The sequence below is a fragment of the Cervus elaphus genome, chromosome 20 (genome assembly GCF_910594005.1).
Source record: "Cervus elaphus chromosome 20, mCerEla1.1, whole genome shotgun sequence".
Classification (NCBI taxonomy): Eukaryota; Metazoa; Chordata; class Mammalia; order Artiodactyla; family Cervidae; genus Cervus; species Cervus elaphus.
The window spans coordinates 60,308,440-60,326,605 of record NC_057834.1 but is presented as its reverse complement, the minus strand read 5'-3'; the positions used below and the strand labels follow the sequence as shown (position 1 = coordinate 60,326,605).

General features: G+C 39.2%; 1 long non-coding RNA gene across 1 annotated transcript in view; it reads left to right on the top strand.

The window, feature by feature from the left end:
- The first annotated feature begins 3,074 nt into the window (after positions 1-3,074).
- LOC122678245 overlaps positions 3,075-18,166 on the top strand; it is a 115,304-nt gene continuing 100,212 nt past the window's right edge. The window contains exon 1 of the long non-coding RNA XR_006336049.1: positions 3,075-3,131. This is a non-coding gene — a long non-coding RNA (uncharacterized LOC122678245). The remainder of the gene's footprint in view (positions 3,132-18,166) is intronic.

Here is an 18,166-nt window from a genome sequence, read left to right as displayed (position 1 = left end):
AAAATTTAACTCCATGTGGAAAAGCAAATGGCACAAATATCAGAGGGTTTTATTTCTTCAGAGATATCCGGTAAGACTTCTCAGAAAAAAATGATTCAATAGTTACAGTCCACAAACATGGCAAGTTAAATCAATAGAAATTTCTCAGTTTTCAAAATAAATAGATGATAGAGAGATGTTTGAGTGACCAGATGGATAGATAATTAGGTATTGAATCAAAGCCTATCGAGGGAATAAATTTTTCTAGTTAACAAAAATTTGTGGTATAGAAATTAAATAATAAAACCAAATTAAAAAATAAGACCAAATGTTTTATCTAACAGAAATTATTTCAAAGAAAGTTATAGAAAATTCAACTTTTCAGAGGCTTAAACAAATAATTTTTCTTGGATGAAAGAAATCTGGAGGCAAGCAATATCAGTTTGGTGGCTGAAAACTTCAGGACCCAGGGCTCTGAAATTCCCTCAGCCTTTCTGTTGCAGGAAGGGGGACCCTTTTCAGGGCCCAGGAGTGGGCTCTTGTCTAATGCTTGGAAATGAATTGCCTGAGGAGACACACGTGCTGACAAAGCAGGAGACTTTATTGGGAAGGGGCATCTGGGCGAAGCGCAGCAGGATAAGGGAACCCAGACTGCCCTGCCGCACGCCCACAGTCTCAGGTTTTACGGTAATGGGTTTGGTTTCCAGGTTGCCTCTGGCCAATCATCCTGACTAAGGGTTTTTCTTGTTGTCGCTCGCAGCACTCAACCAAGATGGCTTCTAGCAAGAAGGATTCTGGGAGGTTGGTAAGACACATGGACTGACAGCTCCTCTTTCCTTTTGACCTTTCCTGGTAGTCACTTGTTAGTTCTGTGTTCCTTACCAGGATCTCCTCTCCTAAGATAACTCATGCAAATGGTTACTGTGGTGCCTGACTAGAGTGGGTGGTTTTAGTTAGCGATTCCCCTAACATTTTCATCCTGATTGTTACCTTATGGTCACAAGACAAGCTGCGCTATTCAAGGCAGAAAAGGGATGCATTTTGTACATTTTCACCTACTTTTCTGATATTCCTTAACTCCCCTCCCCACCCCACCCCAAAATATATTTTTCTTTAAGCATCAAGGTCAGAATTGATTCACCAGGTGACTCCAGGGGCAAGGCAGGATGGGAGTGGAAAAGGAATCGTCATAATTTCCTTTGGTTAAGCATGACCCCCTTTCTTAGGAGGAGCCTGGGTACAAAACTAAGATATTGTTACCTAGGAAGAAGGAGCAACTGACCGTTTCTGCTACAAAAACATGCAATTTTGGTTTATAGGTCCATTTACAGCTATTGGGCTTCCCTTGTGGCTCAGCTGGTAAAGAATCCATTTGCAATGCTGGAGACCTGGGTTTGATCCCTGGGTTGGGAAGATCCCCTGGAGAAGGGAAAGGCTACCCACTCCAGTATTCTGGCCTGGAGAATTCCATGGATTGTGTAGTCCATGGGGTCACAGAGTTGGACACGACTGAGCGACTTTCATTTTCTTTCAAAATACTTGGTGCATATGATGGTGGAAAACTAGCATTTTAACAAATTATTTTAGCGAATATCAACACTATCAAGTACCAAGCATTATGATGAGTTCTTTTGCATTCTCTATGTTTAATCTTCACAACTTCCATTTTCTGATGAAGAATCTGAGGTTTAGAGAGGTCTAACAACTTGCTTAAGGGCAAATAGTTTGAGTTAGAGATTGAAATCCACATTTGTACAACTTTATCTAGAGTTTCTATTTTTCCTAGTTTTCCACTTATGTTTTAATCCAATAATTCTTTCTAGGTATAACATTTGCTGTCCCTTGGGGGAAAATACTTAAAATTATTACTGACCAAATCACTGAAGTCATTTTTACTTGAAAAATAATTCGAGAAAGGTGACTTTAAAATATACTTTCGTTTTTTATTTTAAGCATGACAGTGACTTTTTAAAGTACCTGGACATTGGAGTAAACATTTCCTTTTTTTTTTTAAGTGATAGGAACTTAGCATGTTTGAATTTTAAATGATTTTCAATACATTGATTTATTATTATTATTATCATGATTTTTTCCTAGTCCTTTCTTCTAAATGAATGCCAAGCTCAAATTTCCTCTTTGATAGATGGTGATATTTCCTAGATATACCTTCAGCCTGAAGTCCTTTGCTGCACTCACCCAGAGACAAGGAGTAATTAAGTAGTGCTGACTTCCTGCTTCCCTTTCTACTCTTTCATCATAGTGATTACCAGCTTACTTCTTTTGTTCACTTTCAGTTTCCCTGTCAGACTTGTGATGAGTCGGGCCCAATTTGCTGTCTTTCCTCCCAAGTTAACTGTTAAGTCCTCTGAGGGCAAGGATTGTCTCTTATATATCTCACTTAACCTATTCCCGGAGCACATGAGAGAGAGAAGTGGTCAAGAAAGAGTTGCAGGAGTCAAGTAGTATAAGTCAGAAGCAGAGTGAAATGTCAGCTAGAAATGTAATAGATGAAGAATGAAATTATTTGATGGTAAAAATAAACTGCTAAGAAAATGTCCACTTGTGCTCTCTTTATGACCTATGTATTCAAGCCCAGAGTAAAAGAATGTAGAGAGTTCACTGGGCAATAGTTAAATGCATGGATGACCACACTCAAAGCCTCTAGACAATGGATCTTTCAAAAGAACACATATGTGAACTGAGTTCTATCTCTATACTCAGGTAGAAAAGTCATGCCCTAATTTAATCAGAGATAGAAAGTGTGAAATGAAATGAAATGGGGACATGAAAAAGGAAGGAATACAGTTGAATGATATTAGGAGAAAATGATGAGAAAAAGTGAAGAAGGATCTTAACAGCTAGGAGCCCCAACATGCACAGAAAATATTGTCTATAAAAAAAAATGGTAAGAAACAACTCAGTGACAATCAAATGCAGAATGATTGAATATATTAGGGTATGTGCATAAAATAAAAGTTATTCAGAGACTAGAAAAAATACTAATGCATATATATATATCACATATGTCAGACTTTATACCATTTAATTCTCATAGCCACCTTATAAGTAATATACTATCATTATTCTTATTTTCTAGGTGATAAAACTAAGGCACAGCTATGTAAAGTAACTTGTTCAAAGTCACACAGCTGGTAAGTGAAAGAACTGGGATTCAAACCTAGGGAGTTTTTGTTTAAGCCCTGAGCTGAATGAAATGACCTAAACTCACTATTACCCTTATATGAAATGAACAGGTCACTGAACAGCAGGTATGCTCCTGGTCCCATCTTTTTCTTAATGCAATATAGAGCTACAAAGAAAGAGTGAGTAGAACAAAATCAAAAGTTAAAGAAGAAAATGAGGCAATTTAAAACTCTCTGGCACATCCCCAACCAATTACAAAAAGCATTAAATTGTGTTTGGGAGATGCAACATTGTGAAATTCCTCTAAAGCATTTAGCTAGCTTTGAAATGCCCCTTCGGCTGTAAGAGAAGATCATTTTCATATCCCCTCTACGGATCCGCTTGATTGCATGTCAGTTCTATTAGGAAGTTGCTTCTCACTAATTCAAGTTGACTTTTTATTAGCCACTTACACCTCAAGCATCAGACACATGACCATTTGGGGGTTTAAAAGCTGCCATCACTTAGATCCAGGCAGACTTAGTTCTTGGCTATTACCAAGACACGGCATTAGAATTTGAAGGTTAACTGAGTGCACTATTTTTGGGGTTCTTTACTTTTCCTACCTGCTTTTAATTCTTCTATGAGGAGAAAACTATGGAGAATGAAACAAGCCAAGTGACCCCAAGCAAGTGTGGGGGAAGAAGAGCGTAGTTCTTTGTAATATAGGATTTCTCTCCGGCAGTAAGCTGACATGCACTAAAAGATAAAAGTGCCAAGGTCAGCCAGAAGCTCCAGGGGGTCCTTTCCCAAGATGGCCAGCCTGGGATAATTATCCTCATACAGGAAAATTACCTGAGTTGTCCCTCAGGCACAAAGACAAAATAAATCAAAGCAGTTGCAAAGCTTGGTTTTGTGACTGCCACTTTTCTGTTTTCAGTGTTTCATGATTCTCTGAGTGATTTATTTATCCGTGTAAATTTTGAAAGTAATTCATTAATATTAGAGAAAGGTTGGGACTTGAATTTTAGTGGGAGAGGGATTTGGAGTAAGAGGACTACTCATTAAATAGATTGAGTCTTTCCTCTCCACCCTCTTGTGAGCATCACATCTACTTTCATTATATTCTGACCTGAATTTCTTAGATCTGGGGGTCACTGAGATGTTATGAAGTGTTAGCCTACAATTCCCAGTGAAATTTGAGACCCATGTACAAGAGAGATGCTGACAGGAGGCATCAGGCTTAATTTTTTATAAGTTATTTTATATCTCAAAAAAACTTAAAAAAAAAAACATAAAAATGAAGGCAGAGAACTACCCAAAGGGGCTAGTGGGCTAAGACCCTGATTGGAAGTATAACTTGCAAGATCCCATCTCCGCTCCTAGCATATCATTTGTTGTTATGCTTAGTCACTCAGTCGTGGCCAACTCTTTGCAACCCCATGGACTGTAGCCTGCCAGGCTCCTCTGAACATGGGATTCTCCAGGCAAGAATGCTGGAGTGGGTTGCCATTCCCTTCTCCAGGGGAATTTCTTGATTCAGGGATTGAACCCAAGTCCCCTGCACTGGCAGAAGGATTTTTTTTTTTTTACCTCTGAGCCACCTGGGAAACCCATGGCATAACATTTACTCTAAGTCAAATTGATTAATCCTTGTTGTTTCAGAATTTTCTATATACTAGAAACAAAAGAAAACTTGTAATACTGATATACAAAATTTGGAACTAAATCAGGTATCACCACTGATCCTACAATTTATTATATAGGAGAAAAACCAAACATCTAGGGCTTTCATGAAGATACGTGAGTGGTAAGGTATAAAGATTCAGATGTCTGGACTCCCTGCTTGAGAAGGTTCCTGCTGCCCTATGTTGACCATGGGTCAAGAGCCAGTGGGAAACTTAAGATGACAAAAAGTCTAGTTGTTTCTTTGTTGTGTTTTTTTTTTTAAGTGGGGCTATTTACCTCATGGTTAGATGGTATCACAGACTCAATGGACAGCAGTTTGAGCAAACTCTGGGAGATAGTGAAGGACAGAGAAGTTCTGGTTTGTTGCAGTCCATGGGGTCACAAAGAGTCAGACACAACTTAGCAATTGAACAACCAACAATTTACTTCATATATCTGTGCTTCCATTTCCGTAAGTAGAAAGTGAGAGGTCTAGAATTCCTTATGCAAATAATTTTTGACTCAGTGACCATTCAGAAAAACAAATGAGTAAAGCAACAACAACCAAAAGCACATAGAAGCTGAGTGGAAAATCCTCTGACGTCACTAAAGGGTATGTGCTTGCTAAGTCACTTCAGTAGTATCTGACTCTTTGTGACCCTGTGGATGATAGCCCACCATGCTCCTCTGTCCGTGGGATTCTCCAGGCAAGAATACTGGAGTGGGTTGCCACGCCCTTCTCCAGGGGATCTTCCTGACCCAGGGAATGAATCTGCATCTCTTGTGTCTCCTGCATCAGCAGGTGAATTTTTTACCACTAGCACCACCTGGGAAGTCTCATTAAAAGGATGGCCAATGAATTAGTAAATAAATCTCCATCTTGTCCAAAGGCAACAGCATGTGGAGCTCAGGTTCTAAAAGTGAGGCTTCCTGAAATGAGTGCCTACTCTGCAAGATGCTCCATAAAAAAAAAAAAGGGCTCCAAGATTAGATAGCTAAGTCTGGGTACTGAGAACATTGTATATAGCATGTGCAGAAATTACATGGTAGTTGAGCACCTTCAAGGCTAAAAGAAATCCAAAGTAAAGAAACCTATGTATCCTTGCTTAATATAGCATTTACTATGCATAAATGACCAGAAAACTCTTGTTTATTCATGGACTAACTATTAATATGTTATATAAATGTTCTTTGCAACACATAGTAGGAAACCTGAGGGCAAAGTAAATAAGACATCTGTTGCCCATCCCCTCAGCCCTTTTCTCACTTCAAGCCCATCTCCTCAACCCAGACCTATTTCCAACTACTCCTCTTCAGTCCTCTGGTAGTTCTCACCTTGGGATTCTGGGTAGAGGATCATGCCCAGAATTCCTGTCTTTGTTGTGAGCTGGGGAGCAAGAGAGAGAGGGGTATCTGGTACTAAGAGGCAAGATAGCAGCAGGGAAATAGTCATCCACTTTGGACATGAATGGGGGCTGGATGGACGACTGCACATGTACAAAAAGTGAAAACCAAAGCCAGACTCAGGCAAAATGACATGGGTGATCACCCTGTTGGTCCAGGGGTGACTCCTAGGCTTCCACTAGCCAGGGGCCACAGTAGGGCAGTTGAACATATTTCATCATTTCAGTGTCCTTTTCCCTTTTCCCTTCTCTTAAAGTAAAGCTATAGAGTTCCTACTGAGAATTAATTGCTCCTTTTTCTAGGTTTACATTGGCTCTTTGTTTATATCTGTTTATATATATTACCTAGTTTTATAGCATAATTTGCATGTCTGCGCTCCCAGCCAAAATATAAAGTACTATGAAGTACAGCATCTACATTATTCATTGTTTTACCCTTAGAACTCTGCACACAGTGGGAACTTAATAAATGGTTAAATGGATAAACAAAGGATGATAAATGCAAGAATGACAGAAAGCACAACTTCTAGATTAACCAAAAATTGTGACTCCCCAAATTCATGCTTTTTGTCATTCAGGTTTAAAGGCTATAAACCTGTCAGCAATTATTTAATACCCACCCGCAGCCCCCACGTGCTTATAGGTCACATCCCCAACCTTCACTATTCAAACTTATTGTTCTTACAAACAACTGATGCTTTTAAACTGTGGTGCTGGAGAAAACTCGTGAGAGTCCCTTGGACAACAAGGAGATCAAACCAGTCAATCCTAAAGGAAATCAACCCTGAATATTCATTGGAAGGACTGATGCTGAAGCTGAAGCCCCAATCCTTTGGCCACCTGAAGAGAAGAACTGACTCATTAGAAAAGACCCTGATGCTGGGAAAGATTGAAGGCAGAAGGAGAAGAGGGCGACAGAGGATGAGATGGTTGGATGGCATCACTGATTCAATGAACATGAACTTGGGCAAACTGAGGGAGATGGTGAGGGACAGGGAAGCCTGGTGTGTTGCAGTCCATGGGGTTGCAAAGAGTTGGACACAACTTGGTGACTGAACAACAACAATGGACTCCTAACCCACAGCCACACCTTTTCTTTCAGCACTCTTTAAGCTCATCCCTTGGTGTCCAAGGACATCCTGAGATATCGCTTTAAATTTTTTTAAAAGGTAAAGTATTTGTATAAAAGGAAGAGAAAATACCTCAATTCCAAACACTTTGGTAAATGTAGTGATGAAAATTTAGAGGAAAACTGACCCAAAAAGTGTATACACAGCTAGTTTGTGTTGATCGTAAGAAGGGAAGAGATTCATCTCCATCCTTGAGGTTGAACACGCCTTGCTCTTTATCAAGGACAAGCAAGGTGGAGGAGAGAGCAAAAACTGAAGGCCAAGATGTTTAAGAGACAAGATTAATGACGTTCATAAAATTGATGGAGGCCTGTGGGCTTGAAGTGATCGTAATAGCTCACATGAGTCCAAGGGTGTAAATATTTAACAAACAGCCACTTCGTGGTCTCATATTTACAAAAGTGAAAATGGGGACATAATTCTCTGTTTAAGGACTCAGTTATTTAACAATTAAAGGAAGGAAAAAAGAAAATCTAAAGGGATTTTCCCTTCAAATGATTTCCTTCTGAAACCATACTCAGTTCATTCACGGCTTGAGGTAAAGATTCTCATTCTTATTACTTCTTCTTTGCAACGCAGGCTTTGGGATGTTCTGACAGCCGTTTCTCTTTTTCTTTTATTAAATTTTTATTGGAGTATAGTTGATTTACAATGTTGTGTTAGTTTCCACTGCACAGCAAAATGAATCAGCCATACATATACATATATCTCCTCTCTTTTGGACTTCCTATTCAGGTCACCACAGTGCATTAAATAGAGTTCCTGGTACTATAAGTGTGAACCTATACATGTGGTATTTGCTTCCCAGGTGGTGCTAGTGGTAAAGAACCCACCTGCTAACACAGGATATACTTAAAAGATGCGGGTTCGATCCCTGGGTGGGGAAGATCCCCTGGAGGAGGGCACAGCAACCCATTCCCATACTCTTGCCTGGAGAATCCCATGGACAGAAGAACCTGGCGGGCCACAGTCCATAGGGTTGAAAAAAGTCAAACATGTCTGAACTGACTTAGCATGCAGCAAGCATGCAGTCTTTGCTTCCTGGAGTGAGTAAGTCTCTTTAGTAAATTGACTTGTAACCACAGGCTCACATCTATCACTAAATTGCTCTTGGTTCAACCTATTTTGTGTTTTGTTCTTTTTCAGGGAGCATGTTTCAGTAAGGGGGTATTCCTTCAGTGTCAACCAGGGGGAGCTTCCCAGATCTGGACCCATTTAGTGTCTCATACAGGACTCTTGGCCAATTCAGTCAACTTCCCCTCATCCCCACTCCCAGTCACTGTACTTTTAGGCCACAGCAACAAAGGCACTGTGAGAAAATATTGGTGAGCTTATTCCTGCCAGCAAGAGAGTGACATTGCTCACTTCAGAAAAGTAAATCAACTTCACAAAGTGCACCATCAGTTTAATAAGAGTCTATATTTATTGAACACTAATTATGGGCCAGGCACTGCACTGAGTGATTTACAAACATTATTTCATTAAACTATCACTACAGTTTTATGAAGTAGGTATTTTTATTATTCCCCAGCTTACAAATGATGTAACTAAGATTTAGAGAGGTTATGTAACATGCTCAAGGTCATAAAGCTAGGAAGTGAATGAGCAAAGATTATAATCCATATCTGTCTGGCTCCCAGAGTTTGCCCTTTAATTAATCTACTATAATACCTCACAAATAATGTGTAAAAAAGACAAAATGTTAAATAAATGATAGTCACTTTTAAAAATATGAGAAATGAACTTGCTAAAATTATTATGGTGATTGAATATTTAAAAGAATCCTGAAAATTTCCAGAGCAGAAACTTATTAGCATTATACTAGGAGTGACTGGGTGAGTTTTTCATAAAGACCCTCCTGTGAGGGTATCTTTATGGGAAAATGATAGCCAAGACAACTGAGTGGAAGTAAATCACACTCAAGGTAGTGAGGAAGCAACGGTTCTTCTGCAGGATAACTAATGCACTCAGTATTCTTCCTTGTCTCTTCTTGCTGAGCTCCCCAGATCCCATCCACCCAGTGTTTTATGTGGGAATCCTCTCTCTCCAGTTTTGTTTACACCACATGTCATCCATTCCTTCTGCTGACTCTTGTGACATCTGGAGTCTCTCAGTAACTCTCCATACTGGGTCTCTTTTCTTTGTCCTCTCTTTTACTTCTAAATACTCGCTTCTCCCCACTTGCATTCCTCTACCACTCCCCATTTAAGTATCTTTCCTTCTGTTAGGACTTAAGATGAGAGGTCAGTCTCCAAAACTCATTGAGACACAGACTAGTTTTATACAGTATATATAAAAATACGGTCAAACTGGGCTTCCCTGGTGCCTCAGCAGTAACGATTCCACCTGCAATGCAGGAGGCACAGGTTCAATCCCAGAGACACAGGTTCAATCCCTGGGTCGGGAAGATCTCCGGCAGGAGGGAATGCAACCCACTCCAGTATTCTTCCCTGGAGAATCCCAGAGAAGCCCAGTGGGCTACAGTAGTCCATAGGGTCACAAAGGGTTGGACGTGACTGAAACAACTGAGCACGCAAGCATGAATGGTCAAACTGCAAGGTTCAAAATCAAAAGTCAAACAATTGTACCCTAGACACTCCATTATGGCATTAAAGTTGTAAATTCTATTTTATGTATTCAATAGTAAAAAAAATTATTATCACTGAGGCATATATTGACACATGGTGTAAGACTTGGTGTCATGGCATTTAAATGTGCAGGCTCTGGAGACAGGCTAAGTTGGAATTCTGGCTCTGCCACTTACAGTCATGTGACCTTGAAAAAGTTACTTCATTACACTGGGCCTCAGTTCTGTCACAGGTAAAACAAGGATAATTACATCAACTAGTTCACAGGGTTGTTGTGAATATAAAATGAATGAATGTATGAAAAACATTGACAAGAGTAGGAGGTATAAGGTAAGCACTTAAAGATGTTATACGTACTATAATGTCTTCACAGTATCATAGACCTGCTCTAATAAACCAGAGAAGTGAGTGATAGATTTTCTATGGCTGACCAAGCAAATTCACGCCTAGATACATACATAAATATGTGCTTAAGATTTATACTCAGTCTATGCAGCATCCTTGAGCTTAAACAGGCAAAGCAGCAATATAGAAGTAGTTTCTGCAAATAACTGCCCAAGAATAGAAGAGAAAAAAGAAAACTTATTTATTTTAAGATTCTGTTGTGTTAGGAGAAGAATCAGGTATTTTGTCAGAAGACTTAGCTTCCACCTCTGATATTCTTATGTATGGGTTTTGAGAACTTCTGAGCCTCTTTGTTTTTAATTGCAAAAGTAATAACACTAATCAATACCACTAGAGAAAGCAATGGGCTCCCTGATGGCTCAGACAACAAAGAATCTGCCAGCAGTGCAGGAGACCCAGCTTCAATCCCTGGGTCCAGAAGATGCCCTGGAGAAGGGAATGGCTACTCATGCCAGTATTTTTGCCTGGAGAATTCCATGGACAGAGGAGCCTGGCGGGCTGCAGTCCATGGGGTCACAAAAGAGTTGGACAAGGATTTAGTGATTAAATAACAATAATCATAGCAACATCCTAAAGTTGTTTTAATGAGATAAAATAAAAGTATAATAAAAGTTATACTTTTATAAGACATAAAATAAGTTGTAAATAATTGTATACTTCTAATGCTTACTGTTTTAGTTTTCAAAAAGCATTTTAGACCATTGCTGGATAAAGAATTTATAACTTTTTGAACATAACTTTCTGAAAAGCAATCTTTTACGTACTAGATCTTTCTAGTCCATATGCTGTAATTCTCATAAAACCCCTGTCACTGTATCATTAAGACCAAGGATCAAAAAGATTATGGAATGCTCAAAGTTGCACAACTGGTAAATGACACCTAAATTTCAATGCAATATTTCAGTTTCCAAAGTTCAGATAATTCTTTCAAATATACAAAGCAGCTTCTCTTTTATAACTCTTTACTGGTACAACTGACTAAATACAGGCATCGTTCAGTTCAGTTACTCAGTCATGTCCGACTCTTTGTGACCCCATGGACTGTAGCACCCCACGCTTCCCTGTCCATCACCAACTCCCAGAGCCTAGTCAAACTCCTGTCCATCACTTCGGTGATGCCATCCAATCATCTCATCCTCTGTCATCCCCTTCTCCTCCTGACTTCAATCTTTCCCAGCATCAGGGTCTTTTCCAATGAGTCAGTTCTTCACATCCGGTGGCCAAAGTATTGGAGTTTCAGCTTCAGCGTCAGTCCTTCCAATGAATATTCAGGACTGATTTCCTTTAGGATAGACTGGTTGGATCTCCTTGCAGTCCAAGGGACTCTCAAGAGTCTTCTCCAACACCACAGTTCAAAAGCATCAATTCTTTGGTGCTCAGATTTCTTCATAGCCCAACTCTCACATTCATGCATCATTACTGGAAAAACCATGACTTTGACTAGATGGACCTTTGTCGGCAAAGTAATGTCTCTGCTTTTTAATATGCTGTCTAGGCTGTCATAGCTTCTCTTCCGAGAAGGAAGTGTGTTTTAATTTCATGACCGCAGCCACCATCTGGAGTGATTTTGGAGCTCAGAAAAATAAAGTCTCTCACTGTTTTCACTGTTTCCCCATCTATTTGCCATGAAGTTGTGGGACATGCATAACATAGAGTAATTTCCCTCAGAAAATGTGTAATCTACTCAAAAGTAGTAATTAATACTTAGAAGATAACACATAATCACAAGATACTAATAGAATATATATTTATGTATGCTGCTATAACAAACTCTAAAAATTCAGGATTTTTCACCAAGTAAATTTATTTATTATCTATTTGATGAAGGTGAAAGAGGAGAGTTAAAAGGCTGGCTTAAAACTCAACATTCAGAAATCAAAGATCAAGGCATCCAGTCTCATCACTTCATAGTGGATGGTGAAATAATGAAAATAGCAACAGACTTTATTTTGGGGGCTCCAAAATCACTGTGAATGATGACTGCAGCCATGAAATTAAAAGACCCTTGCTTCTTGGAAGAAAAGTTATGACAAACCTAGACAGCATATTAAAAAGCAGAGATATGACTTTGCCAACAAAGTTCATTCTAGTCAAAGCTATGGTTTTTCCAGTAGTCATGCATGGATGTAAGAGTTGGCCATAAAGAAGGCTGAAGGCCAAAGAATTGATGTTTTTGAGCTGTAGTGCTGGAGAAGACTCTTGAGAGTCCCTTGGACAGCAAGGAGATCAAACCAGTCCATCCTAAAGGAAATCAACCCTGAATATTCATTGCAAGGACTGATGCTGAAGCTCCAATCTTTTGGCCACCTAATGTGAAGAGCCAACTCATTGGAAAAGACCCTCATGCTGGGAAAGATTAAGGGCAGGAGGAGAAGGGGGCAACAGAAAATGAGATGGTTGGGTGGCATCACCAACTCAACGGATGTGAGTTTGAACAAACACCTGGAGGTAGTGAAGGACACGGAAACCTGGAGTGCTACTGTCAATGGTGTCACAAAGAGTCAGACAGGACTGAGAGACTGAACAACAAACCATTTAACAACACAACATGCATGTTTCTGGCCAGTGAGCAGGTTTCTCCCTCTAGTGACTCATGGACCCAGGTGTCTTCCACCTTTCTGCTCTGCCTTTTCCTTGGAGTCCTCTGCTTTCCATCAGCAGAAGGAGAAAGAAACAAATGCCCCACCAGCTTTTTTTAATTTATTGAGGTATAGTTGCTTTACAACATTATATTAGTTTCTCAATTAAATGGATCGTGTATATATATACATATATATGTATATATATATATGCACACACATACACACATATATCCCCTCTCTCTTGAGCCTTCCTCACACTTCCCAAGCATTCCAACCATCTAGGTCATCACAGAGCACTGAGCTAAGCTCCCTGTGTTACATAGCATATTCCCACTAGCATCTATTTTACACACGGTAGTGTATATATACATCAATTCCATCTCCCAATTTGTCCCACCCCCACCCATGTTCACATGTTCGTCTATACATCTGTGTCTCTATCCCTGCCCTGAAAATAGGTTCATTGGTACCATTTTTCTAGATTTCACATAAACACTTTAATATATTTGTTATCCTCTTTCTGACTTACTTCACTCTGTACAACAGGCTCTAGGCCCATCAACATCACTACAAGTGAACCAACTTCATTCACTTGCTTTGTAGGAAATTCTTGGCCCCCAAATGACACTTTTCACTTATGTTCCTGTTCTCCTGAGGATACTTAGTCATGTGATACATCTGGGGCAAGTCATGTGATACATCATGTGATACATCTGGGGCAAGAGGGCCTGGAAAATGTAATGCCCGGATGGGCAACCACCCCAACCACATACCACATACCACACATACCACATACCACATACCACATACCACACATACCACATACCACACACTGCAGAAGAGAGTGCACAAACGTGAGTCAGAGCTGCTCAAGTATGTGATAGATAAAAACTGATGGAAGTTTGTAATTCCCTAAAAGAAACTCTAGAGACTAGTTGGGTTTTAGAAATCAGAAATGTTTGGGTTTTAGGAAGAAAATACAGTGCTTGTACCATATTATACATCATGTCCACACACAGGTAAAACTTATAGTTGCACACAGTAGTCCTTCTGCAGTGAAATTAATATTCACACTAAAATGTGGTAAATTAGAATAGAAATTGTCTCACATCTGTTGAAGTCAGAGGCTTTCCAAAAACCTTTAACAGATGAATAAACTTTGAGATTTATGAATTGCAGATTAGGAATTTGTGAACTTGCATCAGGACTATGGATATGATTCAACGAAAGCAGGAGGGAAGGATTTCAGTGTTGCTAGCAACTTGTATATAGACACGCTCTCACTCAAGTGCAAGGTCAAACATGACTGGCCAATTACCATGTGCTTCAGCTCCTTAACAAATTAAATGTTTTGATCTTTTATATTTCCAAATGCAAAGAGTTATTAGTCCAAATGAGAGAATAAGTACTTAACCATTTGTTATGCACACAGAACAGAACATGGAATTTTCTTTCTACTTACAACACTAAGTGGATGAACTGACACTTTGAAACTGATAATCAAAATGTCCTTCCCACTAAGCTCTCGTCATCAACAATAGGCACTTTTAAATGAGTCATAAACCTTTCAACTCAGGAGCAGAGCAGAGCTCTGAGCATAAGCAGAGCTTATGCTTAGTTTTATGGTATAGCCATTTCATTTTTTACTTTTTTACATCATAAACAAGAGATAACTTATGAGCATCAATGTGCTCTTTTTAATCTACTTTAAAACCAGACAATTCTAGACATTTTCTTTGACCCAGAACATTCCTCAAGTGAACTTTTTTGAGCCAGGTGCTAAATGCAGATGACCACACAGCGACATATAGTATATTGCTATGAATTAATCATTATGAGCTTTAATCTTTAGTGAGTCAAATCTGATGATGCTGATGTGACCTTGATGTTAATTTTTTTAATTATATATTTTTTTCAAATATAGGTCAGTTAACTTTCTCATGACTCTAGCTGTGTTTTCTACTCTCCTGAGTTCTAACAAAAGCACTAACCTCGGGCAATTTGGAAAGGCTTTGCTGCATGATAATGAGAATTTGAATAGCACATTAAAAAACCCTGATATTTATTTAAATAGCATCATGAATTAAAAAAAAACTGATAGATTACAATATTCATCTCATGACAACAAACTAGTTGAAAATGCTGTAAAATGTAAAAATAATGCATTTTAATTTTCCTAACAGCTTGAAGCAAAAGTGTATGTTTTACAATTAAGACCATATAGGGCATTGACTGGTAGGTCTTAATTCAATTAAGGAGGCTGTATATGATATAGGACTTCATATTAGATCCAAGACATTAGCTCAATTATTTTTATTGGTATGAGACAGATTGTGACAATTTACATAGTCCCTGCTCCTTGATTGTTATCAAACTCTTTAGCAGAATAGAAATACTATCTTAGTTATATAAGATGTGCTTTTGTGACTAAGAGCCTGAAGATTCTTGAACGAGTCTGCAACAGATATAAAACACAGGTCTATCCCAAATGGTCTGAACTAGGTGTCAGAAGACAGTTTTACAATACGAACTTTGACCGTATGGGGAGGTTGACCTGTTTTCTCATTGATAAACAAAAGAGATTAGACTTACAGATATCAGGAGTCCATCTTAGCTCTAGTATTCTATGGTTTTAATTAATATTATTTCAGGAATAGAAATTCACTTTTCTAGAAGAGGTTTGTTCAGGATTCCATGACTTCTGGCTCAAGTTACACTTACGATGAGAACTCTTTCCTGAGTGTCTTTATCACTGCTGTTACGTCCTCCTTTTTCTGGTTCTACCAGGTCCATAGCACATGCATGAAAGAAAAATTGCACCAATGGGTTAAACAGGCAAGGAAGGCTTCACTCTAGACAACTACATGGGGATGAGTGACTGAACTCAACTCTGCTGAAACTAAGTGTTGGAGGGCTTTTAAGCACTGAGGTGAGCTAAGAGAAAAGTACTTGAGGACATTAGAAGGAGATCGGTAAAGGTGATTTTGATCACCTGTGTTTGCTAGTTGGTGCTTATCAAAGTTGGTTTCCTACTCTCCCACAGATATTGGGATTTAGGGGCCTTTCCTTCTTGATAAAAGAATTACATTTCAAATGGATGGCTCACAATCCTTGAGAAAGACATTTTGGGGTTGTGTAAGGTTTAAATTTCAAAGGAGTATTGAAAGAATTTACAATCTCAAGTTTTCTAAAGTAAATTCTCTAAGAAAAGGGAGATCAAGGGTCTAGAGACAGGAAGAAACCTGCCTAAAATTTAGTCAAACTAGGGAGAAGTTAAGCCAGTCTTGGCGTGCCTTCATAAACCAAACATTGTGGTGAATAAGGCCAAATAAGGAGTCTCTAGAGGACAAAAGTATCTGGAAATGAGCTCCACTAAGGCCCAGTGAGGGCTTCCCAGGTGGGCTAGTGGTAAAGAACCTGCTTGCCAGTGCAGGAGACATAAGAGACAGGGGTTTGATCCTTGGGTCAGGAAGATCCCCTGGAGGAGGGAACAGAAACCCACTCCAGTACTCTTGCCTGGAGAATCTCATGGGCAGAGGAGCCTGGCAGGTTACAATCCATAGTGTCGCAAAGAGCTGGACATGACTGAAGCAACTTAGTTCAGGATAGCACAATGTCCAGTGATCACAGACAGGACACGTGACTTAACGCAGCTTGCCTACAGGCAGCCTATCTAATGCCATTTCTCTAGTGCCCACCAGGTACCTGTCACATAGTCATAATTCCATAAAGAAGTATTCAATGTGCAGAAACTAATCTATGTGGATCAGTTCATGAAGAGGCCACTTCTTTCTCTTGCCTTTACCAACAGAGAATTTCTACCCATATTATCACCAGGATTCTCTTAATTTTCGAATCCACAACTGTCTCCAAAGCAAGAATCTAACTTATCTCTCTCTCTCTGAACCCATGGTTGAGAACATGGACTGTGGAAATCAAGTACTGAGTTCAAGTTTTAGATCTTATGCACAGCATCTAGTTGATCTTGAACAAGTTTGTTAAGCTTCATGGATCTCAGTTGTACATCTTTACAAAAGAAATAATACCAGAAACTACTTTATAGGGTTGTTGTGAGGGTTAAATAAATGAATGCAAATACTTTAGAAGAATCTTAAAGATAAAAGTACTTAGTAAAGCACTTTCCAAAGTGAGTGCATGTGTGCTCAGTTGCTCAGCTGTGTCCACCTCTTTTTAGCCTCATAGACTGTAGCCTACCAGGCTTTTCTGTCTATTGAATTTTCTAGGTAAGAATACTAGAGTGGGTTGCCATTTCCTACTCCAGGCTAGGGATTGAACCCATGTCACTTGCATCTCCTGCATTAGCAGCTGGATTTTTATCCCTGTGACACTTGGGAAGCCCACTTTGCACAGAGTAAACATTTAATAGTAACTGGATTGTTTTAAATTGTTAGTGCTTTTCATGTGTGTGGCTTGTTTAATAGTGTGTTGAATAAATAAACAAAAAAAAAATAAAAACTTCCCAAAAAAGATAGGTGTATTTTAACTTTTCTGCTGATTCTACCCTGGATATTTGAACTCTAAATAGAAAAGTGGAAAATCCTCCATTCACTAAACAGATGCAATATAGCCAAATATGATAAAGATGTAACCATGATGGTGTGCTCACTCACCTAGAGCCAGACATCCTGGAATGCAAAGTAAAGTGGGCCTTAGGAAGCATCACTACGAACAAAGCTAGTAGAGGTAATAGAATTCCAGTTGAGCTATTTCAAATCCTAAAAGATGATGCTGTGAAACTGCTGCACTCAATATGCCAGAAAATTTGGAAAACTCAGCAGTGGCCACAGGACTGGAAAAGGTCAGTTTTCATTCCAACCCCAAAGAAAAGCAATGCCAAAGATTGTTCAAACTACTGCACAATTGAACTCATCTCACATGCTAGCAAAGTAATGCTCAAAATTGTCCAAGCCAGGCTTCAACATTACGTGAACCGTGAACTTCCAAATGTTCAAGCTAGATTTAGAAAAGGTAGAGGAACCAGAGATTAAAGTGCCAATATCCACTGGATCATAGAAAAATCAGGAGAATTCCAGAAAAATATCTACTTCTGCTTTACTGACTGTGCCAAAGTCTGACTGTGTGGATCACAACAAACTGTAGAAAATTCTGAAAGAGATGGGAATACCAGAGCAGTTTACCTGCTTCTTGAGAAACCTGTATGCAGGTCAGGAAGCAGCAGTTAGAACTGGATATGGAACAACAGACTGGTTCCAAATAGGAAAAGGAGTATGTCAAGGCTGTATATTGTCACCCTGCTTATTTAACTT